Source organism: Ziziphus jujuba, chromosome 6 (genome assembly GCF_031755915.1).
Source record: "Ziziphus jujuba cultivar Dongzao chromosome 6, ASM3175591v1".
Lineage (NCBI taxonomy): Eukaryota > Viridiplantae > Streptophyta > Magnoliopsida > Rosales > Rhamnaceae > Ziziphus > Ziziphus jujuba.
Genome location: NC_083384.1, coordinates 20230794 through 20257780, shown reverse-complemented (window position 1 = coordinate 20257780; position 26987 = coordinate 20230794). Strand labels below are relative to the sequence as shown.

The 26987-nt window shown below is 32.5% G+C and overlaps 3 pseudogenes; all 3 read right to left on the bottom strand.

Moving 5' to 3' along the window:
* Positions 1–5520: 5520 nt before the first annotated feature.
* LOC125421689 (NAD(P)H-quinone oxidoreductase subunit 1, chloroplastic-like) lies at positions 5521–8437 on the bottom strand (annotated as a pseudogene).
* Position 8438: 1 nt separating this feature from the next.
* Positions 8439–9623, bottom strand: LOC125418856 (NAD(P)H-quinone oxidoreductase subunit H, chloroplastic-like; annotated as a pseudogene).
* Positions 9624–10378: 755 nt separating this feature from the next.
* Positions 10379–15856, bottom strand: LOC125418987 (protein TIC 214-like; annotated as a pseudogene).
* Positions 15857–26987: the final 11131 nt, after the last annotated feature.

The following is a 26987-nucleotide window of genomic DNA, read 5'->3' as shown; positions in this document are numbered from 1 at the left end:
ATGCCTCTCCACGGGCGTCTGGTAACCATGTATGTAAAGGTATAATCGGCACAAGCAATAAACAATCCAATATAAAAACTGATTTCCAGTGCTACCGGGCACGATTGATTAGCTAATATTTCAAAATTTAAAGTTGGCTTATTAGAACCATATAAACCAATACCTAGAACTCCTATTAATAAAAAAATAGAAGCTCCTGCAGTGTACAAAATAAATTTTTTAACTGAATACAAACGTTTCTTTCTACCCCATATGAATAGAAGTAAATAAACTGGAATTAATTCCAACTCCCACATGATGGAAAAAAGTAAAAGGCCTTGAGAAGAAAATGGTCCTATTTGATCGCTATACATTTCTAACATCAGGAAATGGAATAATCGAGAATCTCGAGTAATTGGCTGAGCCACTGAAGTAGCTACAATAGTGATAAATCCTATCAGTAAAGTAGGTCCTTGATACGAACCTAGGATGATTTGCTCCTAAACCCGTATTATATTAGTTTGGATCTAATTATGTTCAAGTTTTAATGGATTGACCTCAACCCTAACCAACCTGTGATTAGAAACTTTGGTATGTAATGAAGATGCCACAATAGGTGATGGAAGGCCTATCGATAAGTCAAACTAAAACACTCATTCACTAATGGTGTTTTAGGTGTTCAAAAAGAACAATGATAATTCAATCTCACAAATACTTTTCTGTATGAATACAGTACTCTATGTTATTGATAAAACAAGCCCTCAAATAGGCTAAAAAGTTACAAAATAAAATCCTAATTAACTAGGTAAAACCAGCCACCAAAAGAAAAGGAAACAAATTGGCCGAATTTTACACTAATTTCTTAAACTAATTTGTATTAATTAATTCCTTTATTTTGAATAAGAAATTAATTAATTTACAATTAAAAATAATAAAATATTAACTTTCCTAAGTTGATTTTTCCAGCCAATAAATAAATAAAAACAAAACAAAAAGTCAAATGCAAATTAGGTAACGAGTTGACTAGTTTGACAACTAAGCTGACTTATGTCTGATGTCCAAGCTAATTTATGTCTGCCTGATGTTCGAGCTAACTTATGTCTACTTGATGTCCGAGCTAACTTATGTCTGATGTCCAAGCTAATTTCTGTCTGCCCGATGTCCGAATTAAGTTCTGTCTGATGTCCGAAGTCCAAAGTCCGATGTATGGGTGTCTGATGTAAAATGTCCGATGTATGATGTCTGATGATAGATGTCTGATGTATGGGTGTCTGATGTAAAATGTACGATGTATGATGTTTTGTGACAGCTACCAGGGTCCATATCAACCTCCACCACTTGGATGCTTAAAACAGGCCTTGTATCTTTGGGTATGGACAAGCCCTTTTGATACGAACCTAGGATGACCTGCTCCTAAACCCGTATTATATTAGCCTGGATCTAATTATGTTCAAGTTCTAATGGTCACCTTGACCTCTAACCAACCTGTGATTAGAAACCTTGGTATATAATGAAGACGCCACAATAGGTGATGGAAGGCCTATTTATAAGTTAAACTAAAACACTCATTCCCTAATGGTGTTTTATATGTTCAAAAGAACAAAGAGAATTCAATCTCATAAATAATTTTCTGTATATAATTCAACCTTTTTTTATTGAAAAAATAAGCCTTTAAATAGGATACAAAGTCACAAAATAAACTCTAAAAACAACAAAGGGAAAACTAACCATACAACGTGGTTTCCTATGGTGGCTGAAATTCTCACTCCTTTCCTAATCTAATTTGGATTAATTAATTTCTTTATTTTGAATTAGGAATTAATTAATTTACAATGAAAATAATAAAATAATAAAATAATAAATTTCCTAAACTTATTTCTCCAGAAAATAAATAAATAAAAACCAAAAAGTAATGGTAATTTCCTAAAACAAAAAATTAGAATCAAATTAAGAAACTAAAATACTAGCTTTTTGACTAAGTTGACTTTGATAATTTTTTGACCAATTTGAGCTCCAAATCAACTTCAATATGCTTTTTAGCATGCCAAATAAGCTGACCATGAAGTCCCACACGTTGCCCTTGCTTGGAAGAAAGAGAAAAAACCAACTCAGCAAAATACAGTAAAGCCACCATAAAATACAGTAAAAACAGGCCAAATTCGAAGTTGTCCGTACAAACCCTTTTTGAATGCCTTTGAAGCTGGCTTGACTTGATTCCATATCCTCTTAGACATATGTATTGAATCCATAAAGATTTGGAACCATTTCATGCTGCTCGATGTCCATATTTGCACCAAAATCGTTACCCGAGTCCATATTGGCTTCCACCACATGTATGCTTAGAATAGGCTTTGTATCTTCTAGTATGGACAAGCTCTATTGAGAATTGATTACCCCCTGTATAAATGCTCCCAGTTTATCCTTCAATCTCTTAATTTGAGCTCTTGTGATTGGCCCGGTCTTTATCCATGTCGGGTTAGCATCCCAGCGGGTTATCGGTTGAGCGGGCTCGGGCGGAATCACATTACCTTTTGAGAATGAATTACTCCCTGGATAAATGCAGCAAAGTTGTCCTTAAACCTCTTAGCTTGAGACTTAATGATTGGTCTGGTCTTCATCTGTATCGGATCAACAACCCAGTGGGTTGTTAGTTGTGCGGGCATGGACGGATTCGCATTAGTCCTATAGAAATTCCATCTATTCCCAATCTCCAGAAAAAATCATAAAAATGGATCCAATTATAATTCTCTGGAAATGATACCCAAATGTATAAGTTATTAGAAGGAGTTCTATTATGCATATACAATTAGTGTGCAACCTAGTTACGTTATTCCCTCTATAAGGGAGAAAGAAAACTAAAGAACCCACAGATATTGGTGAAACCACAACTAGCGTTAACCAAGGAAAATCATTCGTGGTAAAAACAAGACACACGTGGACCAGAAAAACCCATCCTCAAAAATATAAAATAAAATATATTATTTTAAGTGCGGGCTTTTGTTGGTAAAAATAAATAAATAAATAAATATATTCAAGTAAGGTTTTCTACAACGTATCAATAAGCTAGCCCCATACTTCGAGTTGTTTCATACTGTAAATAAACTCGAACATTCAAGAAATCCATTGGTCAGGCGGATTCACATCTTTCACAACCGATACAGTCCTCTGTTCTTGGAGCATAAGTGATTTTCTTAGCTTTACACCCGTCCCAAGGTATCATTTCTAATACATACGTGGGGCAGGCTCGGACACATTGAGTACATCCTATACACGTATCATAAATCTTTACTGAATGTGACATTGGATCTATAAATTTTTTGAACATTCTATATTTTCGATCTAGTAAATTTTTAAATAAATCATATATTTAGACACTAGATGAATCAATGATTTACCAGAATTTTTTTAATCAATCTACTTCTAGACCGACTCATGTAAAGGAGCCAAGATACTTTGATTTCTCACTTTTTCATGAACATGATCATACATTATGTATAATACATGTAATTCAAATTTATAAATATTCTAATTTCTATGATTAATACTACTTAATCATTCGATTGATTAATATGAGTTGAATTTCTGTTACGATAAATTGATGAAACAATAGCCAATCCAATAGCTACTTTAGCGGCTGCAATAGCTATAACAAAAATTAAAAAAATACTGCCTTTTAATTACCAACTATCAAAACAATCAAAAAATATTACAAAATTTATATTAACCGCATTCAGTATAAGTTCAAGACACATAAGAGCTCTAACCATATTGTGGCTTGTGATCATTCCACAGATACCAATAGAAAATAAGTAGGCACTCAAAACAAGTACATGTTTAAGCATCATTGACCAACTCCTTATCAATTAAATTTTGATTTATTTCGATACAATATGAACAGCAATTCAATGGATTCAATTGACTAGAATCTAAAAGGTACAGAACAAATAAATAGATTGGTAATAAATCTAATAAAAGAATTTTATTTTCAACATAAACAATCTTTAATTAGAATTGAAGAGAAATAGATGTGATAACATAGACTGAAGTTTCATTTGGATTGCTGTTGCTAATTCTATAGATTTACAATTTATTACTGGCACGCTACAGCGATTGCACCTATCAAAGTGGCTAAAAGAATTATTGAAATGTATTCAAAAGGAAGAAAAAAAAATATTGATAAATGAATTCCAATTTTTTGACTATTACTTATCAATTATTGCTCTATAATCTGGTTTGATCTTGTAGTCCAAATAATGCCATACCATGACATATCTGTAATAGTACTCATTAGTAAAACCAAAATGCTTGTAAAAACCAGCAAAGTAACCCCATCCCCAACGGTCCAAAGATTAAAATCTTTGTAATATTTTGAATCATTCATGAACATCATAGAAAATATGACTAAAACTTTTATAGCTCCCACGTAAATAAGAAGTTGTGCCACAGCTATAAAACAAAAGTTTAATAGAAAATAGAATAAGGATATACAAACAAGCACGAGTCCCAATGAAAAAGTAGAATAAATTGGGTTGGTAAATAATACTACTCCTATACCTCTTAGTATAAGACCTGATCCCGGAAAGACTAAATGAAAATCATGTATTGGTCCTGGCAAATCCATTATATGTAAAAAAAAAAAAAAGAGATAAAAAATTGAAATTTTTTTCATGACCTTATTGAGACCCGACCAGAAAATTTTTTTTATGATTTATAATCAATTCCTAATTGAATGAAATGCTCGGAGATGTGAATTAATGTGAGTACAAATATTGGACTAATTTCATTCTTTATCTAAAAGAAAAAGTAGTTCAAATCCAAAACTATATTTCGAAATAATTATATAGACATTAATTACTCGATTTTCAATCCAAATTAAGACGTGATTATTACCAATTAATGAATAGTTGGGATTTGTAGGGTGTGACCAAACAAAACGAAAGGAACCTTAGTACTTAGTAATTCGAAAATTTTCTTGAATCAAGGGAGTTACTTATTTTTTATTTGAGGTGAATTCAAAATTGTTTGAATTGTATAATCGTCAATTACTAATATTGGTAAATGACCCAAAGCAATTTGATTATAATTTAATTCATGACGATCATAAGTAGAAAGTTCATATTCTTCAGTCATTGATAAACAATTTGTTGGACAATACTCAACGCAGTTACCACAAAATATACAGATTCCGAAATCAATACTATAATTAAGCAACCATTTCTTGCGAATATCAGTTTCTAATTTCCAATCAACGACAGGTAGATCTATAGGACACACACGAACACATACTTCACAAGCAATACATTTATCAAACTCAAAATTGATTCGACCGCAGAAATGCTCCGTGGTGATTAATTTTTCATAAGGATATTGAATGGTTACATGTAAACGATTTGTGTGGGATAAGGTAACCATGAAACTTTGACCAATGTACCTTGCAACTTGTACTGTTTGTTGAGCATATTTCATGATCCCAGTTACCATAGGGAACATATTGTGAATGTATATGAATAATTTGATGTTTCTTTATTTCTCTTGTTTAAGCTAAGTCATGAATGACCAAAAAAATTCAAGATCCAACAATTGCTCCATTCTTAGCCTAGGTAAAGTCCATCTTGTTTCGATAGGAATGAACAAAAACAAATAAGTTTTAGCTAATGTAATAATGATACCATTTGTCACCTTTAAAACCTCATATCATTGATTTACTTCAAAAAGCTCCGAAACAAATATATACGGAATAAGATATTCCAACCGCCCAAGTAAAGAACTGTTACAAATAATGAGGAAACTAATAGGTTTAGATAGGAAGCAACATAAAATAAACCAAATTTTATCCCCGAATATTCGGTTTAATAACCTGCTACTAATTCTTCTTCCGCTTCTGGTAAATCAAAAGGCAATCTCTCACATTCTGCTAGGGAAGAAATTAGAAAAATGATAAACCCAATAGGTTGATGCCACAAATTCCATGTGAAGTCCCACATTGGTTGGAAAGGGGAACGAAGCATGCCTTATAAAAGGGTGTGGATACCTTTCCCTTAAGACGCATTTTGACAAAACCATGCGGGTTGGACCAAAAGCAGACAATATCTCATTCACGTGGTCTGGGCTTTTACAGTTGGTATCAAAGCCAGTATCCGGATCGGTGTGCCAGAGAGGATGCTAGGCCCCAAAGGGGGTGGATTGTGAAGTCCCACATCGATTGGAAAGGGGAACAAAGCATGCCTTATAAGAGTGTGTGGAGAGATTTTCGACGTTTGTGGATCACTCGGATAAATGCAGTAAGTCAAGACAATAATGTATACTATAGTTATAGTAGACTAATACACAATCTGTACAAGGGACAGTTGCTTCTTAATCGTAAAATACTTGCACAAATAGCTATATTAAATAGGAATTGTTTTTATATGATTTACACTGGTATTTTCATTTTCAATAGGATCACCAAAACTATCCCTTGATTCACTTAACCCATACCTGTATTCTAACCCCCTCCTAAATACATTTCCCTTGAGATGCATTTTGACAAAACCGTGTGGGCTAGACCCAAAACGGACAATATCTCATGCAGGTGGTCTGGTCTATTACATTCCATCCCTAAAAACCATATTTTGATTGCGCCTCAACTATATCAACTGTATTTGAACTATTAGATAATCATAGTCGGCGGTACCATCACTGGTTCCATCACTATTCCAAAACCATACATGAGATTTTCGCCTCGTACGGCTCCTGAAGGGCCATAAAAAAATCTAAGGACCGAGTCCTTTTATGTTGCGATGCTTGGTTATATGATAGATAAGATTCAAATCTATCATTATATGCAAAATTAGACTAATTGAATTCTGTCTGTGATGTTTTAATTAATTTTAATAAAAAAAATAGTTAATATAATTAATATTAATAATTAATAATAAAGAATTCAATTCATGATTAATTTAATAAGTTAATAAATTGAATTAATAATAAATAAATAAAATACTTATGAATTGATCTCATCCTTTTTTTAAAAATTTTCATAATCATTTAAATTTTTCTTTGTTGAATAATAACTTGATTCTTTAATAAAATACTCCTTGTAAAAAAAGTCAATAACCCATCGTTTTCACTTACGAAAAAGAATTATATATTACATTAATTCATGAATTATGACACAAATTGTATCGACATAAATCTGGATATAAGAAAAAAAGAATAAAAAAAGATCTTGTTTATTTTTTTGTATTCCTTTCTTTTTTCTCATTCCTATTCTTCTTTTTGTTTCTGAAAAAAAAAAAAAAGGCTTACAAAATCAAAAAAGGGATTATTTCATTCCTAGTAGTTATTTATTTAATCAGTGAATAGGAGCATACTCTGGATCGCAATTGTGGGAAGTACTGCCTTATAACTTCTACAAATTTAAAGCTCCAATTAGTATTCTTTGTATATTATGTAGAAATGTCTACTTTTGGATAATTTACAAGATATACATTATTAATCCTTTGTGTATCTTGGTGTTTCTACCTATCCATTCGTTTTTGTTCAGTTGCCTTTTCTTTTATGGTAATACATGTATGAAAATACATACAAACGATAGTGAAAACTCAATACGGTTTATCTTTTGAGCCCGCTTCAAGTCAGGATGACTAATCAACCAGTCTTTGGGTAAAGGTGTCTTCTACTTCTGTTTATTTCTGCTCAACTCTCTAACTCTTATACATAGAAAATGAGACTCAATATCTTTACTGCGAATTTATATAGAAGTTGTTCTCTTTCACTCATCCAACGATCTAATTTAGTTCATCAATCCGACTAATGAATAAAACAAATGAAGATATCTACTCAATTTATTCTACCCCTTTCCTAGAAAGAAAAGAATAAAGGGGAAGGAATAGAGAAAATTTTATGTCGCAATGAATCACATGTAGAGATATTGATAACACACATAAAGTTAATGGGATTTCATAACTAATTGATTGAGCAGCAGCTCGTAGACCACCTAAAAAGGAATATTAATTATTTGACCCGTATCCTGACATAAGAAGTCCAATGAAAGCAATACTGGAAATGGCAATCCATAAAAAAAAAAACCAATATTGAGATCCACTAAAACAAGGTGATAGCCAAAAGGAACTACTGAATAGCTTACTAAAACTAATATGACTGCTATGGACGATCCAATACGGAATAAATGAGTATCTCCTCTCGATGGAAGAAGATTTTCTTTGAAAAGAAGTTTTGTCCCATTTGCTAGAGCTTGAAGAACACCCAAATAGTCGACGTATTCTGGTCCAATACGTTGTTGCAGTCCTGCAGATATTTCTCTTTCTAACCATACGATTACTAGTACGCCTATTGTGATTCCCAATACAAGAGTAAAAATAGGAGTAAGGGCCCCTATAATTCCGTAGACCTCTTTTAAAAACTCCAATCTAGAAAAAGAATTGATATCTTGTACTTTTATCGTATCAATTATCATTTCAACGATTAACTTCTCCCATAATGATATCTATGCTACCTAGTATCGTCATTATATCAGCCAATTTCATTCTTTTAACTAACTAAGGAAGAATTTGCAAATTGATAAAACCTAGTGGGCAAATTTTCAATCTCCAAGGAAAACCTCCTTGATCCGCTATCAGAAAAATTCTCAATTCTCGTTTTAGGGCTTCAACTCTAACATAGAGTTCTGGTTTCAGTAATCCAAATGTAGGAGACAGTTTTTTACTATTAAATCGATATTTAAAATCATTCCATTTGGGATTCTTTTCTCTATCAAAGTATCCGATTTCTAAATTCTCATATGGCCCTCCTGGAATTCGTTCCAGAGCCTGTAGAATAATTTTTATGGATTCTGTCATTTCACCAATTCGGACTAGATAACGAGCTAACAAATTTCCTTCTTTTTGCCACTGGACTTCCCAATCAAATTTGTCGTAACGCTCATGATGTTCAACGTTACGAAGATCCCATTGTATTCCAGAAGCCTGCAACATTGGTCCTGATAAACCCCAATTTATTACTTCCTCTGTATCAATAATGCCGACTCCTTCAACTCATTCTAAAAAAAAAATTGGATTTCATGTAATAAGTTTTTGATATTCAGTGATTCCTATTAAAAAATAATTGTAAAAATCCCAACTTATATCTATCCATCCATGAGTAGATCAGAAGCTACTCCTCCGATACGAAAATAATTATACATCATTCTCATACCGATGGCAACTTCGAATAGATCATATATTAATTCTCTTTCTCAAAAAATATAGAATAAAGGCATTTGTGCACCAATATCTGCCATAAAAAAGGCCGAGCCATAGTAGATGAGAAGTTATACGACTCAACTCCTACATAATTACTCTGATATAGCTGGCTCTTTAAGGCACTTGAATATTTCCCAACTGCTTCGGGCAATTTATGGTTATTGCTTCTGTGAACATAGTAGCTAAATAATCCCAACGCATTACATAAGGCAGATATTCTATAATTTTTTGGTTTTCCGCAATTTTTTCCATCCTTTGGTGTAAGTAGCCTAATATTGGTTCACAGTCAATAACATCTTCACCATTTAGAGTAACGATTAGTCGAAGAACACCATGCATTAGTGGGTGGTGGGGATCCATATTGACTACCATGAGGTCGTTTCTTGTAGTTGGTATATTCATAGGTTTTTCCTTGATTCAGTCTTTCATGAATTGCTGAAAACTAAAATAAGTTCATTAAAATTCAAGATCTAATAATTTAAATAATTCAAAATAAACTACTTTTTCAAATTAGCGAGTTTTTGATTAAAAATATCCAACTGATTAATTAATTCTTTATAACATATTCTATTTTTCTTTGACAAATAAGATAGCAGTTGTTGGCGTTTTGCCAAAATTTGACATAGGCCTCTCTGAGATAAATAGTCTTTTCGGTGCAATTCCAAATGTGAAGAAAGTTTTCATATCCTATTGGTGAGCTGCGTATTTAAAATTCAATAGATCCTATTTTTTCTTCTTTATCTTCTTGAAAAATAACCGAGATGAACGAATTTTTTACCACAAAATGAAATCGGCCCCCCACTTTGTTCCTATCCTTTTTTTAGTCTTAGGTGATCTTATTGATCAATAATAATAATGCAATTCATTTTAATTTAGTACACACAATACAATAATCTTAATTTTCTTAATAATTCCAAATTTGATCAAATAAAATTGTATTCGAATAGGTATACCAAAATCTTCTTTTCGGCACTCACAAAAGATAAAAATTTAGACCTAAAATGAAAAAAAGAAGATTTTGGTGATCATTTATAGATCTAATTGATATGTCAATGAATCATGTATCAGAATGAAATGTAAGCCAATGAGTGCATGCATTTCTTCGTTTTCATAGATCATACTATAGGAAATATAGGGGAAAAAAAATCTACCATTAACTAACGAATTTTGAATCGTGGATACATATGTATCCTTACCAAACTAAAACGACTACCATTATGGGTATTAAACCAATATCGATTCAGACAAGATAAATCTTCAAATCAATAATTAGTCCAAAGAAAGAATTTTAATTTAATTAGTTTAGTTGTATCTTTTTTGCTTGTATCCAAAACTTGACTGTTTTCCTTCTTACCATTGCCAAATGCTGCATTTCAAGGCATACCATTTCCATTCCTAGAATTAAAACAAATTAGAATTCTCAATTCTCTATGATGTCTAGGGGATAAAATGTTTTCAGGGACAAACAAATCATAATGATTGTTGTCTTTATTTCCAATCATTTTTTGATATTTTGCAATGAATTCAACAGAATTCTTGTTATCAACAGTGCTTTTTGTTAAATACCTTAGATTTATTTCATGCTTACTCTTATGAACCAATAAAATACCTACAGCTTGATATATAATAAATTGTCCTTCATTTTTTATAGACAAATGGATTGGGTCGATAATCAATATTCCCTTTTTCGTCAATTCTATATGAGTTAAATCTTTCTGAATCAGTAGAATATCTAGGCTTAATTCACCCCTTTGAATAGAGGATATAAAAAATTCTCTTGGATTTATTAGTTTAAGCAGGAGGCAATATACTATAATGTCATTGAAAACGCAAATACCTTTTTAGGAAGAAATCAAACCCCACTTTCGTATTGTTCTTATATTGTTTTTTATTTCTATCTTTTTTCATGTCTGATCCCACAAAATCTTCTTCAATATTTTTGTCTTGCTTTGAGAGAGATGATTCAAAATCTGCTTGGCTTGTGGATTCTCTTTTTCCTTGATTTCAGTTTTCTGATTCAAGAGATTTTTTTTTCATTCGAAAATATTGATATATTTCTTTTTTTCTTTCCAATGATGCTTTTATTTTCACTAGCATTTTCATTTATATTCAAATTAAAAAGAATTAATTTGATTAGAATGGCCCATGGTTTAATCTTATATGTGTTATAAAGTATAAAAAATTCTGGGAAAAACCAACGATCCAGATTTGATACGGCATAACTTCATATTTCTTCATTCATTCCCATCCAATCGAAAAGTTTTTTTTTTTTTTTTTTTTTTTGTATTGGATAGGTTGATTTCTTGATTTTGAGGAATCATGAGATAAAAAAGACCTTGCGTATTGGTTTTATCAAGTAGTTGATAATTATTCCCCCAAGTCTTACTATATTTATTACTAGTGGTGTCAATATTAATATTGATCCAGGCCTCAATATCGACTTTCTTTCTAAGACAAAAATTGAGAATTATCCAATCAAAATATTTTCTATCCGGATTTTTCTCCATATCTATAATATCATCTTCGACTAGATAATTATTGATAGGGCACATTAAAATATTTTCGTTTATGTGTACTGTAATTATAAAAAATTTCTTGGTTATTATTTACTCGTAATGGTAATCCATAGATAGATGAGTTCTTCTGATCTTCATAATTAATAGATTTAGATGATATAAATTTATATGCTAAAAGATCATGTCTATAGTGTGTTTAAAATTCTCTTTTTCCTTTTGTAATGAGGTGGCTTCAAAAGTCTTTTGTTTTTTGTAGTGAATTAATCAATTTTCTTCATTTTCCATATGAATCGCATTTCTTTAAATGGTTAGTTTAAGCTATAGAGTGTTGATTGACTCTATTTTGCCACTTTTGTGGTACTAAGCTAGACCATTTAATCGGAGAGAATTATGTCTTAATTTGGAATGAAATAGTTTCTGTGTTCCATCAAAATAATTCTTTATTTCATTCTTAAGACAAAAAGTTGTTCCATTATATTGAAAAACAGATCTTAAGTTATATAAGTATAAGTTAAGGGCAGAGGGTTGTGATAATTTGTAAAATATATATGCTTGTGACACGTAAGATAAGTCAAAAAAAAGTCTGTGTGCTTTTATTACTAATTGTAGAAAGGGACTTTTTTATAGTCGAAATAAAGTGAATTTAGACTTTTATTTTTTCTATAAATTCTTTTTCGATTTGTTTCATTATTAGGATTAGAAATATCTTTATCATTGTAAATATAATTTTTTTTCTTGATTCCTTAAAAAATTGGGCATTAATATTCTGAATATCAATGATACCTAAAAAGATATCTATGTATATCTTTTCAATGAAAAGAAAATTTATAAAAGAATGTGATTTACGGATTAGTTGAGCATTTCTTCTTTTTAATATGTGCCCAATATTTTTTGGCGATTCTAATCTTTTATCATCATAACTCATTTTGTTTTTGTTAGAACTTATATTTTGTATTACAAATTCTTCTTGGTTCTTATTTTTATTTTTTCTCTTTGATTTATGAGTGTATCTGTTCTATCAGTAAAATTTTGTTTTTTTTTTTTTTTTTTTGTTAATGAATAATTTGTGCAATCTTTGTAGGTCGAATTTTACTAAACCATCCATGAATTAGCTAATTATTTCTTATTGAATCTTTTTCTTTCTTAGTTTTCACTTAATTGATATATTTTTAGTTCTCTCAAGCCAAATAATAGAGTTGGGTTTTTTTTTTTGAGTTCTTTTACAATTTCTTTTAGAAATATAAAGGTTTTACTAAACTGGTTTTTTATGTCTTCTGAAATATTTAGAAAAATTGTTGTTTTTTCTTGTAAAATTCTTAGAACTGGAAAATGCTGCTTTTCCATTTTCTAATTTTTTTTGTTGAGTTCTTTAAAAATAGGTTCAAAAACTGAAAGGTGGTTTTTGGGAAAGCCAAAAGGCAGTACAGTTTCCATTCCCCAAACTGTTAAAAAACATGAATCATTTTTTTGTCCTTTCTTTTTCATTGGATCGTCGCTTAGATTTATGCCAAGGTTTCAGACGAAAAGGAAATACGATCTTTATCTGAATACCGTCTATTAGCCAGTTTTTCGAAAATTCTGTTTCTGAGATAATTGGATGCCATTATAAGTACATTTAATATGCATTTCTCTATTCCAATCCTTTAAATCCTCAGACTATTTGGGAAATTGAAACAGTAGTATACGTATAATATTTTTAACTATTATCAAGACAGGTAATAGAATATTTTTCTGAAAATAGATTGGGTTACTAACACAAGACCTCTTACTATTTGAGCAAATATAATATTATTCCATGCTTCTGCTATTTCTCTACGTGCTTTTTCTCGTCTTTTGTGTTCTTCTATTTTGTCTTTTTCTTTGTTTTTCTCAATGCCTTTTGGCTTTTTTTTTGCGTAAAATTTGAAATTGTTAATTCTATGTTTTTCCACATCCAATTTTTTTTTTTAAAATTTCAATATGTCTCGACAAAAATCCGGTTATTGTGAGTAACATATCAAAGCCACTTCCTCTATTTCATCAAGATTATTAGTATGTTTGGTATTAGTATCAATAGTTTGTATGTTATCAGTAAAAATCACGACACGTTTAGATTTTTGTGAAAATATCTCATACTCCGTCGCCACCCCTTCTGCGCCTTCTCCCTCATGTTGTTCCAAATCATTAATTAATTTGTACGACCATCGAGGAACTTTTTTACTGATTTCTTTTAGTCTGATAGTTTTTTTTTTCTAATTTCTTTATCGTTAGGGTCTCTTATAACTGCATCAAATAGATTGTTTTTTTTTAATATCTTCATAACAAATTAAGTAAAGAAAGCTCTTTAAAATTTAAACTTGATGGTGGTTTTTCAATAAGTTCATTGATTAAGTTCAAGAAATATAAATTTTTTGTTGTTAATTGCTGTTTATCAAATGGATTTTTTATCTGCTCAAATTTTAGGTAATTAAAAAAAAAAAAAGGATACTATGGATCTTATTTATCCAAAAACCCTCTATGTTAATGTTATTTTTTCTGGAAGTTTCATTCAGGATTGCAGTTGAAAAAAAATTTGTGATTCGTCCCCAACATGGGCCATTCAAGAAAGCATCATATATTTTAGGTAAGTATTCATTTTAAGATTATCATTACAAAATCTAGCCTTTTTTTTTCGAGTATATCCCAAACAAAAAATATCCTATCTAAAGTTTTGTTTAGAGCTTTGACTCTATTTATAAATTTTTTATTTAGGTTTTTTTTTTTTTTTTTTTTTGTGGTTCATTGCTATAACTCCAATTACTATATAATTCAGGAGAAGAGGGTTTGTCTGCTGTAAACAGAGACATCTTTCTTTGTATCATTTCCAAAAAAGTTGACAGAGTGGGCGGGTATGTAAAAGATATTCTTTCTTTTCTGTCACTTTGACATATATAAAAAAAAATATTGTAGCATTTCTTTTTTATAACATTTTTAAATTGATTGTTTTTTATATACAGGAATGGCCTATTCCATCGTTTATATCAAAAAGAATGTTAACAAGAAGCTTTTCAACCCAGAGTAGATATTTTTTTCTATAAATATTTCTAACTTCAAATTTTCTTGATTTTCATCCATATCCATATAATAAGTTTCATAAATGGGTCTATTTTTATAGTGTGTCTCTTTAAAGTGGAATTCATCCTTTGTTTTTTCCTTTCCATGCACTTGTATCTCTTCCATTTCATTGATTTTGTCTCGATCCTCCTTTCCTTTTCGAAAAAAAGGAAGAAGAGGATCTTCTTCAGTGGATCTCTCTTGTTCCTGTTTAGTCCCCCTCATTTCTAAAGTTGTTTCCATTTCTACATCTGTTTGTTCCTCACTTTCCCCCCTTTCTTCTATTTTTGAGGTTTCTTTTAGTTTCTTAGTAACAATGGGTGATGGTATTCTACCTAAATTGTAGACACAGGTAATAAATAAAAGAATACTAAATATTTGAGCAATAGAATTTCTCAATTTTGACACAAGGTACTTATTAGATCTAATAAGTACATTAGATCTAATAGAATTATTTTGTTGTATCCAGACTAATATCAATCCAACCCAATTCATGAATAAAATGTGACCAATTAACCAACCAACAAAACTACTTGTTACAAATAACAACTTGTTGTTGCATCGAAACATATAAATGTTGACTAATATGACTAACATTGAACTTGGTAAAATGAAATGGTTGAATAATTGAAAAATGAGATTATTCAGGAATACACATTGAATGCTAAGATTACGCATTGAATTTCTGTCAGTAGATCCATAATCAAAAAAGTGTTTGTGATTGTTCCATAAGAAATGAAACAAAAGATACGGTAGAACTAGGACAGTTATTGTATGAGGTCTACCCAATGTTAGATGCAGAGGCACATAATAGATCGATATGAACATCATGAGCTGTCCCATAATAAAACTTATTGTTGCTGATACTTTCTTCTCGGTTCTTTCTTCCCCTTCTTCCATAACGCGAGCTCAGAGAAGGAAAAGATAAGAGGGCCCTATGGAGAATGTGGTTAGAAATCCATAATAGAGTTCGACCACTATGACCAAATTGATTATCTTCATGCATAAGGATACTAGATTACCGAGCATAAAATATTTAAAAATCATCACAAACCTCCTCTTTTCTTTTCTACTACAATTTCTGGATTATTATATGATGATTTTTAAACTTTCCATATATATATATATATATATAAATAGAAGGAGATAGACTAGAAACAACATCTCCTATCTCAATGACACCAAAGGGATATTAAATGAATGGAATTGGGATATGGATGGAATATAATGAAATAGAGCCACTTTTAGGTTCCCTATGAAATGAGGCATGGAACAGAGCCACTACGAAGAAGCTCCGAGTACAAATCTTTCCATTTTCCAATTCAATCCAATGCATTCATTCGTTAAGCTATTTACTCGATCGCATACATTTTTGGAACACTTCTAAAAGATGGACAAATAGTCAATTTTGAAAGAACTTAATGTCAACCTCTTTTAGATATGAATCTGTCTGATTCAGAAGGGAAGAACTTATATCAGTATCTCAATTTCAATTCAAACATGGGTTTGATTCACAATCCATGTTCTGAGAAATATTTATCATCCAAAAACAGGAAAAAAGGAGGTCTTTGTCTAAAGAAATGCCTTGAGAAAGGGCGGATGTATAGAACCTTTCAACGAGATAGTGTTTTTTCAACTCTCTCAAAATGGAATATTTTCCAAACATATATGTCATGGTTCCTTACTTTGACAAGATACAAATATCTAAATTTGATATTTTTAGATACTTTTTCAGACCTATTGCCGATACTAAGTAGCATCCAAAAATTTGTATCCATTTTTCGTGATATTATGCGTGGATCAAATATCTCATGGTGAGTTCTTTAATAAAAATTGTGTCTTCCACAATGGAATCTGATAAGTGAGATTTCGAGTTAGTATTTACATAATCTTCTTCTGTTCGAAGAAATGATTCGTCAAAATAATAAGTCACCATTGATATCGGCACATCTGACATTGGCAAATGTTTGGGAGTTCCTCGATTTAATCCTTTTCCTTCTTCTTGTTGCTGGATATCTCATTTGGACACACAGAGTTTGAAAGGGTCAAATATTTAATGATTCCATCATACATGATTGAGTTGCAAAAACTTTTGGATCGGTATCTTACATCTGAACTGAATTCTTTCTAGTTAAAGAATCTCTTTCTAGTTGCTTTGGAACAATTAGGAGATTCTCTAGAAGAAATACAGGGTTTTGCTTCTGGCGGCAACATGCTATGGGGTGGTGGCCCCCCTTATGGGGTCGAATCAATACATTTTAAGAAGAAACATTTGAATATCAATCTCATCGATCTCGTTGATTTCATAAGTATCATACAAAATCCCATCAACCGAATCGCTTTTTTGAGAAATATGAGACATCTAAGTCATACAAGTAAAGAGATATATTCATTGATAAGAAAAAGGAAAAATGTGAACGGTGATTGAATTGATTATAAAATAGAATCCTAGGTCTTGAACAGTGAATCGATTGATGATAAAGAAAGAGAATTCTTGGTTCAATTCTCCACCTTAACGATAGAAAAAAAGATTAATCAAATTCTATTGAGTCTGACTCATAGTTATCACTTATCAAATAATGACTCTGGTTATCAAATGATTGATAAACCGGGAGCAATTTACTTACAATACTTAGTTGACATTCATAAAAATCATCTAATGAGTTAGGAGTGCAATACATCCTATTTAGCAGAAAGACGGATATCCCGTGCTCATTATCAGACAATCAATTATTCAAAACCCCCTGTGCGGCTTATAGTTTTCATTTCCCATCTCACGGAAGACCTTTTTTGCACCACTTAGCCCTATCCCTCTCTAAGGGTATTTTAGTGATAGGTTGTATAGGAACTGGGCAATCCTATTTGGTTAAATACCTAGCGACAAACTCCTATGTTCCTTTCATTATATTATTTCTGAACAAGCTCCTAGATAAAAAAGGTTTTCTTATTAATGATAGTGATGATATTGATGATTGTGACGATATTGATGATAGTAACAACATCGACCATGACCTTGATACGGAGCTGGAGCTTCTAACTATGATGAATACGCTAACTATGGATATGATGCCGGAAATAGATCGATTTTATATCACCCTTCAATTTGAATTAGCAAAAGCAGTGTCTCCTTGCATAATATGGATTCCAAATATTCATTATCTGGATGTGAATAAGTCGAATTACTTATCCCTCGATCCATTGGTGAACTATCTATCCAGAGATTGTGAAAGATGTTCCATTAGAAATATTCTTGTTATTACTTCGACACATATTCCCCAAAAAGTAGATCTCACTTTAATAGCTCTGAATAAATTAAATACAAGCATTAAGATACGAAGGCTTCTTATTCCACAACAACGAAAGCACTTTTTCACTCTTTCATATACTAGGGGATTTCACTTCAAAAAGAAAATGTTCCATACTAATGGATTCAGGTCCATAACCATGGGTTCCAATGTACAAGGTCATGTAGCACTTACCGATGAGGCCCTATCAATTAGTATTACACAGAAGAAATCAATAATAGACACTAATATAATTAGATCTGCTCTTCATAGACAAACTTGGGATTTGCGATCCCAGTAAGATCGGTTCAGGATCATGGGATCGTTTTCTATCATATAGGAAGGGCTGTTGCACAAAATATACTTCTAAGTAGTTGCTCCATAGATCCTATATATATCTATATGAAGAAGAAATCATGTAACAAAGGGGATTCTTATTTGTATAAATGGCACTCAAGACCTTTGATCTCTACCCGGACTCAATGAAAAAAAAGGGATCACTTCTTATGGACTTGTCGAGAATGATTCTGATCTAGTTCATGGCCTGTTAGAAGTAGACGGCACTCTAGTGGGATCCTCATGAATAGAAAAAGATTGCAGCTAGTTTGATAATGATTGAGTGACATTGCTCCTTCAGCTCAAACCAAGGAATCCCTTAGATATGATGCAAAATGGATCTTGTTCTATTGTTGATCAGAGATTTCTCTATGAACAATACAAATTGGAATTTAAAGAAGGGGAAGGGGAAAGAGTCCTCGACCCACAACGGAAAGAGAAGGATTTATTCAATCACATAGTTTGGGCTCCTAGAATATGGTGACCTTGGGGTTTTCTATTTGATTGTATCGAAAGGCCCAATGAATTGGGATTTTCCTATTTAGCCAAGTCATTTTGGGGCAAACGAATCATTTATGATGAAGAGTATGGGCTTCAAGAGAATGATTCGGAGTTCTTGCAGAGCGGAACCATGCAGTACCAGACACAAGATAGATCTTCCAAAGAACAAGGCGTTTTTTTAATAAGCCAATTCATTTAAGCCCGTTGTCTCTGTGTTTTCACATTGAGAATTCTTTGCAGATGAAGAGATGTCAAAGGGGCTTCTTACTCCCAAATAGATCTTCCTGTATCTATATATAAACGCTGGTTTATCAAGAATACGCAAGAAAAGTACTTCGAAATTTTGCTTCATCGCCTGAGATGGCTTAGAACCAATAGTTCATTATCTAATGGATTTTTCCATTCTAATACTCCATTTGAGAGTTATCAGTATTTATCAAAGCAGTTCCTATCTAATGGAACGCTATTGGATCAAATGACAAAGATATTATTGAGAAAAAGGATGGCTTTTCTCGGATGAAATGAAAATTGGATTCATGTAACAAGACAAAGGTTTCCCATTCCTTAGACAGAAAGATATATGGCCATGAAACAAGGATTAAGTGGAACAGAATTGACCGGTGGTAGAGTCGTGGAAACACCCATTTCTTCCATATTTTGGACCTCAGCTCCATGGAACAATATACTACTGCTGAAACATGGAAGAATTGAAATCTTAGATCAAAACATTAGGGATGGATGGTATGAACTGCCTAAACAAGAATTCTTGAACAGCGAACAACCAGAGCTATTACTCACTACGTCAAAAAATTTCCATTAGTGAAAGATGTAAATCCATTGGAAAATAAAAAATATGCATGTCATATGAAATGATTGTTGCTATCTGCTACAATAACGAATCATTGGTTTAATTGAATAACTAAATAACATAGATAGACATTTCTCTTCTTCTCAGGTCGATGGATCTTCTCAATTGACCCCTATATGGATAATACACATTCCAGTTGACCGACTAATTCTACTTGTTTCGAAGCAACAAAGTGGTTCGTCCTATTCAGATATTCACGATCAAGAAGTACTAGATTCTCTTTCAGATAAGCCTTGAAAGGAGAAAGAAGGCTGGAATGCCAACAGGCATCTATTATTGAATTCACCTAACTGGATAGTACCCATTTTAGGAACATCTAATGCCAAAGTCATTAAATGGGTAAGTCGCCAATCCCTTAAATGGACTATATAATGTACTTTATCTGCTGGGTTATAGGGTGGCATTTTACCAGAGGTTTCTATTGTATCAATCTACCCTTATGTGATTCCTGTTGAAGCATATACTCGCGCCGGGGGGGGGGGGGTGTAGGACAGACGATTTCAAAGTTGACTCCCCATTCATTAGATAAAGAAGGTCACCAAGATTTCGTGATCCGCTGCCAATTTATTCCAATTCACTGAGCATTCTCAATATTCAATATTATGCCTTGACGAGGACTCGAATCTCCATGCTCTTTAGCATGAGATTTTGAGTCTTGCATGTCTACCATTTCACCACCAATGCATCTTGAAAGTGAATCGTATTCCATGAATATGATATCTCTCCAGTGTGATGTATGGAATATATGACAAAGGTGGAGTGTTAGAGTATTTCTATTGATCGGTCATGTCATATAGGCCCAAATCAGACATCCAGTTGCTTCGATTTAAATTATTTGGAGGATGCTTTATCTTATATTTATATATTATATCAAAAAGATGGACAATAAAACCTATTTATCATTTTAAAAGAAGCCCAAAGATGTGAGGTGAATAGGTCCCAAATAACGAGAGATATATAAAAAGCAAGTCTGATTATGCCTATTTTTAATCCTAAATGGAATGTAACGATGTAGGAATCCATATGTAAACATCCCCTTCTCATAGTTAGAATGTATATAACCATATTCCGATCTGGTTCAGTATGGAATGAACTTATAATCATGGAATCGACTTGATTATCAGATTATAGATTATAAGTTCATAACCCTAGCCCATTCCCATTTTGGGCGAAACAGATCTACTAATTCTTTGATTCTAATTAGTAAGAAGGATCTTGGACAAAGAAATAGATTCTAGAAGCTAAAAAAAGGTATCATGAGCCATTTCAATAATCGGGTTCATTGATATTCCTGGTATAGTAGATGCTATCACACAGACAATCATACTCAATTCGATGGAATTATTTGATCTTAAAAGGGATCTTCTATAATTTTGCACGTGAGGGGTTATTTCTTGGTTTTGTCCAATTATTAATAACTTAATTATTTTTAGATAATAGTAGATAGAAAAGAAAAACCCATAAGGAGTGTTATTGAAACCAAGATATATAGGCCTACCTGCCATCAACACCCGAATAAGTGAAGTTTTCCGAAAAAACCTGCTAGTGGAGGAAGACCTCCTAAGGATAAGAGACATAAGGTTAAAAAGAGAGCCAAAAAAGGATCTTTCGTGTATAATCCGGCATTATATTGAATGTTATTAGTTCCGATACGTAGACCAAATGATACAATGCAAGCAAAAGTTCCTAGATTCATGGAGATATAGAATAGCATATAAGTTATCATGCTTGCATATCCACCATTTGAGTCTCCAACAATTATTCCAATAATTACATATCCAATTTGACATATGGACGAATACGCAAGCATACATTTCATGCTTGTCTGAGTAATAGCAATGAGATTCCTCAATATCATGCTAAGAATAGCTAGTACTTCCAGAAGAAGATTGATACGAACCTAGGACGACCTGCACCTAAATCCGTATTATATTAGCCCGGATCTAATTATATTCAAGTTCTAATGGTCACCTTAACCCCTAACCAACTTATGATTAGAAACTTGGTATATAATGAAGTTGCCACAATAGGTGATGGAAGGCTTATTGATAAGTCAAACTAAAACACATTCACTGATGGTGTTTTAGGTGTTCAAAAGAACAAAGAGAATTCAATCTCACAAATAATTTTTTATATAAAATTCAAGCTGTATTCTTATTAAGAAATAAGCCTTTAAATAGGCTACATAGTCACAAATAAAACCCTAAAAATCTAATTTCTAAAACCGGCCAACATTAGGAAATATCATGGTGGCTAAATTTCACTACTTTCCCAAGTCTAATTTCTAATTAATTAATTCCTTTATTTTGGAATTAGGAATTAATTAATTTACAACTAAATAATAAAATATTAACTTTCCTAAATCACTTTGACCAGAAAATAAATAAATAAAAACCAAAAGTAAAGGTAATTTCCTAAAACAAAAAGTAGAAATCAAATTAGGAAACTAAAATACTAGCTTTTCGACTAAGTTGACTTTGACCAATCTTTGACTAATTTGAGCTCCAAATCAGCTTCTATATGATTTTTAGGATGCCAAGTAAGATCATTATGGAGGCCCACATGTTTCCCTTGCTTGAAGGAAAGAGAAAAAGCCAATTCAGCAAAATACAGTAAAACCAACAAATAATACAACAAAAACCGACCATTTTCTGTCTCATGTGCACACCACTTAAATGACCAGGAAAGCTTCGGTCTTGAATCATTCCCATGACTTCTTAGTGATATCAAGTGAATTCAAGAAGATTTGAACCCATTTTCCACTGCCCAAAATCCATAAATACACCAAAACGCTAGCCGAGTCTGTATCGGCTTCCACCACTTGTATGCTGAAAATAGGTCTTGGATCTTTGGGTATGGACAAGCCCTCTTGAGAATGAATTACTCCCTGGATAAAGGTAGCAAGTTTTTCCCTAAACCTCTTATCTTGAGCCCTAGTGATCGGCCCAGTCTTATTCCGTATCGGGTCAGCTTCCCAGCAGGTTGTCGGTTGTGGGGGCACAGGCGGATTCGAATCATTCCCCTCCTCTGAAAAAGGATTTGCCCTCAAATCAAAGTAATCACCTATAGCCAAAGGAGATAAATTAGCAACATTAAATGTAGCACTAACATTATACTCGCCCGGCAAATTAAGTTTGTAAGCATTGTCATTTATCTGCTCCAAAACTTGAAAAGGTCCATCTCCACGCAGCATAAGCTTGGACTTCCTTTGTTCGAGAAACCTGTCCTTTCTTAGATGCAACCAAACCCAATCTCCAGGTTCATAGATAACTTGTTTTTAGCCTTGATTAACATTCCTTACATATTGCTCGGTCCTCCTCTCAATATTTGATTTAGCTTTTCATGAATCTGCGTCACTGAATGCAAAGATTTATTATAAGTAAATTCAACATGTGGTAAACATTCCTTCCAAGTTCTCAAATTTCTACTAATTAATGCTCTCAACAATGCACACAAAGTTCTATTCACTACTTCTATTTGTCCATCAGTTTATGGATGACAAGTAGTTGAAAATAAAAGCTTAGTACCTAACTTAGCCCACAAATTTTTCCAAAAATAACTAAAGAACTTAGAATCCCTATCCAAAACAATAGTCCTAGGCATTCCATGCAATCTCATAATTTCTTTAAAAAATAAATTAGTAACATTAGATACATCATCGGTTTTATTACATACAATAAAATATTCCATCTTAGAAAATCAATCCACAACAACAAATATTGAATCCTTACCTGTCCTTGACCTAGGCAAACCAAGAATAAGAAGGAATCGGCAAAGGATGGTACAACCCGTGCAGTTTCAAGGTGGACTTGGTCTTTCAGCATTTCAAGCATCTTTCACATATTTTCTCCACATCCTTCTTCATGTTAGGCCAATAAAAATGCTCTTGCAGCAAGGATAATGTTTTTAAAACACCAAAATGACCCATTAAACCACCCCCATGACCTTCCCAAACTAGTAACTCCCAAATACTACACTTAGGCATACAAAATTTGTTTTCCCTAAACAAATACCCCTCAAATATGTAAAATTTATTAAATCCATGTTTCAAACAGGCTCTAAATATTTCTCCAAAGTCACTATCATGCTCATAAAGCTCCTTTAATTGTTCAAAACCAAGAAATCTAGCATCAAAGGTAGAATAGATAACATACCTTCGGGATAATGCATCGGCAACCACATTTTCCTTTTCTTTCTTGTAGTGGATCACATATGGAAAGGTCTTAATGAATTCAATCCACTTGGCATGCCTTTATTTGACCTTTCCTTGACCTTTAATTTGCTTCAAAGATTCATGATCCATATGAATCACAAATTCTTTTGGCATGAGATAGTGCTGCCACATTTCCAAAGCCCTCACCAAAGCATACATCTCTTTGTCATATGTCGGGTAGTTTAGTACAGCTGCATTTAATTTCTCACTAAAGTAGGCTATAGGCCCTCCTTCTTGCATTAATACAGCTCCAATACCTACACCCAAAGCATCATATTCAATTTCAAAAGTTTTAGAAAAATTTGGCAAAACTAATAAAAGTGCATTACATAATTTTTCTTTCAACAAATTAAAAGATTTTTCTTATACTTCCCCCCATTTAAAGCTAACATTCTTCTTCACAACTTCATTCAATGGTGCTGTGATGGTGCTAAAGTCCTTGACTAATCTTCGATAGAAACTTTCCAAACCATGAAAGCTCTTAACTGGAGTGATAGAAGTTAATGTCGGCCACTCGTTGATTGCTGAACTTTAGATTGATCAACTTTGATTCCTGCAACACTTATTACAAAACCTAGAAATACAAGCTCATCTTTGTAAAAGTCACACTTTTTCATGTTAGCAAACAACCTTTCTTTCCTAAGAGTATTTAAAACTTGCCTAAGATGTTCTATATGCTCATCTAAGTTTCGGCTATACACTAAAATATCATCAAATTACACAACCACAAATTTACCAATAAATGGACGTATAACATGATTCAAGAGCCTCATGAAACTACTAGGTGCATTAGTTAAACCAAACGGCATGACTAACCATTCATATAGCCCATATTTAGTCTTAAATGCAGTATTCCACTCATCACCTTCTTTCATCCTAATTTGATGGTATCCACTCCTAAGATCAATTTTTGTAAACATGCAAGCACCATGCAATTCATCAAGCATATCATCTAATCTAGGAATTGGATGTCTATATTTAATGGTGATATCATTTATAGCCCTACAATCAACACACATTTCTCAAGAGCCATCTCTTTTAGGCACTAATAAAACAAGAACAGCACATGAACTCACTCTCACAAATGTACCCTTTATCAAGTAACTCACTTACCTGCCTTTGTAGCTCCTTTGGTTCTTTGGGATTACTTCTATATGCAGGTTTATTTGGTATGGAATCCTCTGAAACAAAGTCAATTTGATGTTCAATCCCTCTAATAGGTGGTAATCCATTTAGAATTTCATCCGAAAAGACATCTCCAAAATCTTGCAAAAGAGAAAGAATTGAACGTGACAATTCAAGTTCTTCAAAGTTAGCTTGATCATTAAAATAATTATTTTTATAAATCATGACCAGCAATGGTTTCTTACTCAAGATAGCTTTATTAACATCCCTAAAACTCAAATAAAAATTTTTATTTTTCCTTTCTTTTCTTTCTTTTCCTTTCTCTCTCTTGGCCACCACATTTTCTCCCTCTTTCTTGGGTTTCTTACCTTGTCTCTCGGCTTCCTTCTTTTTCTCACTCCACTTTCGGATTTCTCATGATTTTTCCATTCAATTTGAGTCTTAGAAGACTTACCTTGAACAGCAAGCTCGGACTTGCCTTCTTGGTGAAGCCGTTGGTGCCATACTAGCCTTCTTCTTAAGTTTTTCAGCCTCCCTCCTTCGTTGTCTTTGTAATTGATCTCTATACACTTCTTTGGGAGTTAATGGCTCCTGCTTGACCTTCTTACCTTTAAATCTAAAAACAATATTATTTTCTCGACCATAATGAGTAGCATCTTTATCAAATTTCCATGGTCTAGCTAATAGGTCTGGTATGCATAGGCACAACATCACACAAAACAACATCCACATATTTATCTATGCTAAATTTACTTTGGCTTATTTATTCACTTTCATCTCACCACTATCATTAAGCCATTGTAATATATAAGGGTCTGGATGTTTAATAGTTGTTAAGCCTAATTTATCAACCACAATGTTTCTAATCACATTCGTACAACTTCCACTATCAATAATCATACTACAAATTTTACCTTGGATTTCACATTGGGTGTGGAAGATGTTTTCTCTTTGAACTTGATCCTCATCCTTGTATACAGAAAGTACTCTCCAAGAAACCAAGTTTAATTCGGCATTACGGCTTCATCTTCAAGTTCTTCCTCTCCTTGTTTGGTCTTATACTCACTTTCTTCACTTTCCGATTCTAGCTCACCATTCCCTTTTAACACCAAATAATCACCAAACCTGTGACCTCCCAAACAAAATACAAATTGTGCATTTTTATTTTTATTTTAATATCTCTTTGGCTTTTTTTTTTTTTTGGGTATATAAATGCAAATATTGAAGACTAAAATAGCAAAGAAAAATCAAAAAAATCCAAAATTAACAAGAACAATGATGAAAAACAATCAACAAACTAGGAAGCAAAAATACGGTAAAACTAGGAAATCCTAATTCAACTAGGAATGAAATTTTTTTTTTTTTAAAGATGCAGAATGTGTATGATGATAGAAGCAACCTTAACCCAATGCTCAAATTGAAGATTAACACAAAAACAAATAAAGCAAATAGGATAGATCAAACCTGCACAAAATTTGGCTCTGATACCAAATGATACGAACCTAGGACGACCTGCACCTAAACTTGTATTATATTAGCCCAGATCTAATTATGTTCAGTTATAATAGTCACCTTGACCCCTAACCAACTTGTGATTAGAAACCTTGGTATATAATGAAGATGCCACAATAGGTGATGGAAGGCCTATTGATAAGTCAAACTAAAACACTCATTCACTAATGGCGTTTTAGGTGTTCAAAAGAAAAAAGAGAATTCAATCTCACAAATAATTATCTATATAAAATTCAAGATGTATTCTAATTGAGAAATAAGCCTTTAAATATGCTATAGAGTCACAAATAAAACCCTAAAAATCTAGGGCAAAAAAACTAGCCGACATTAGGAAACATC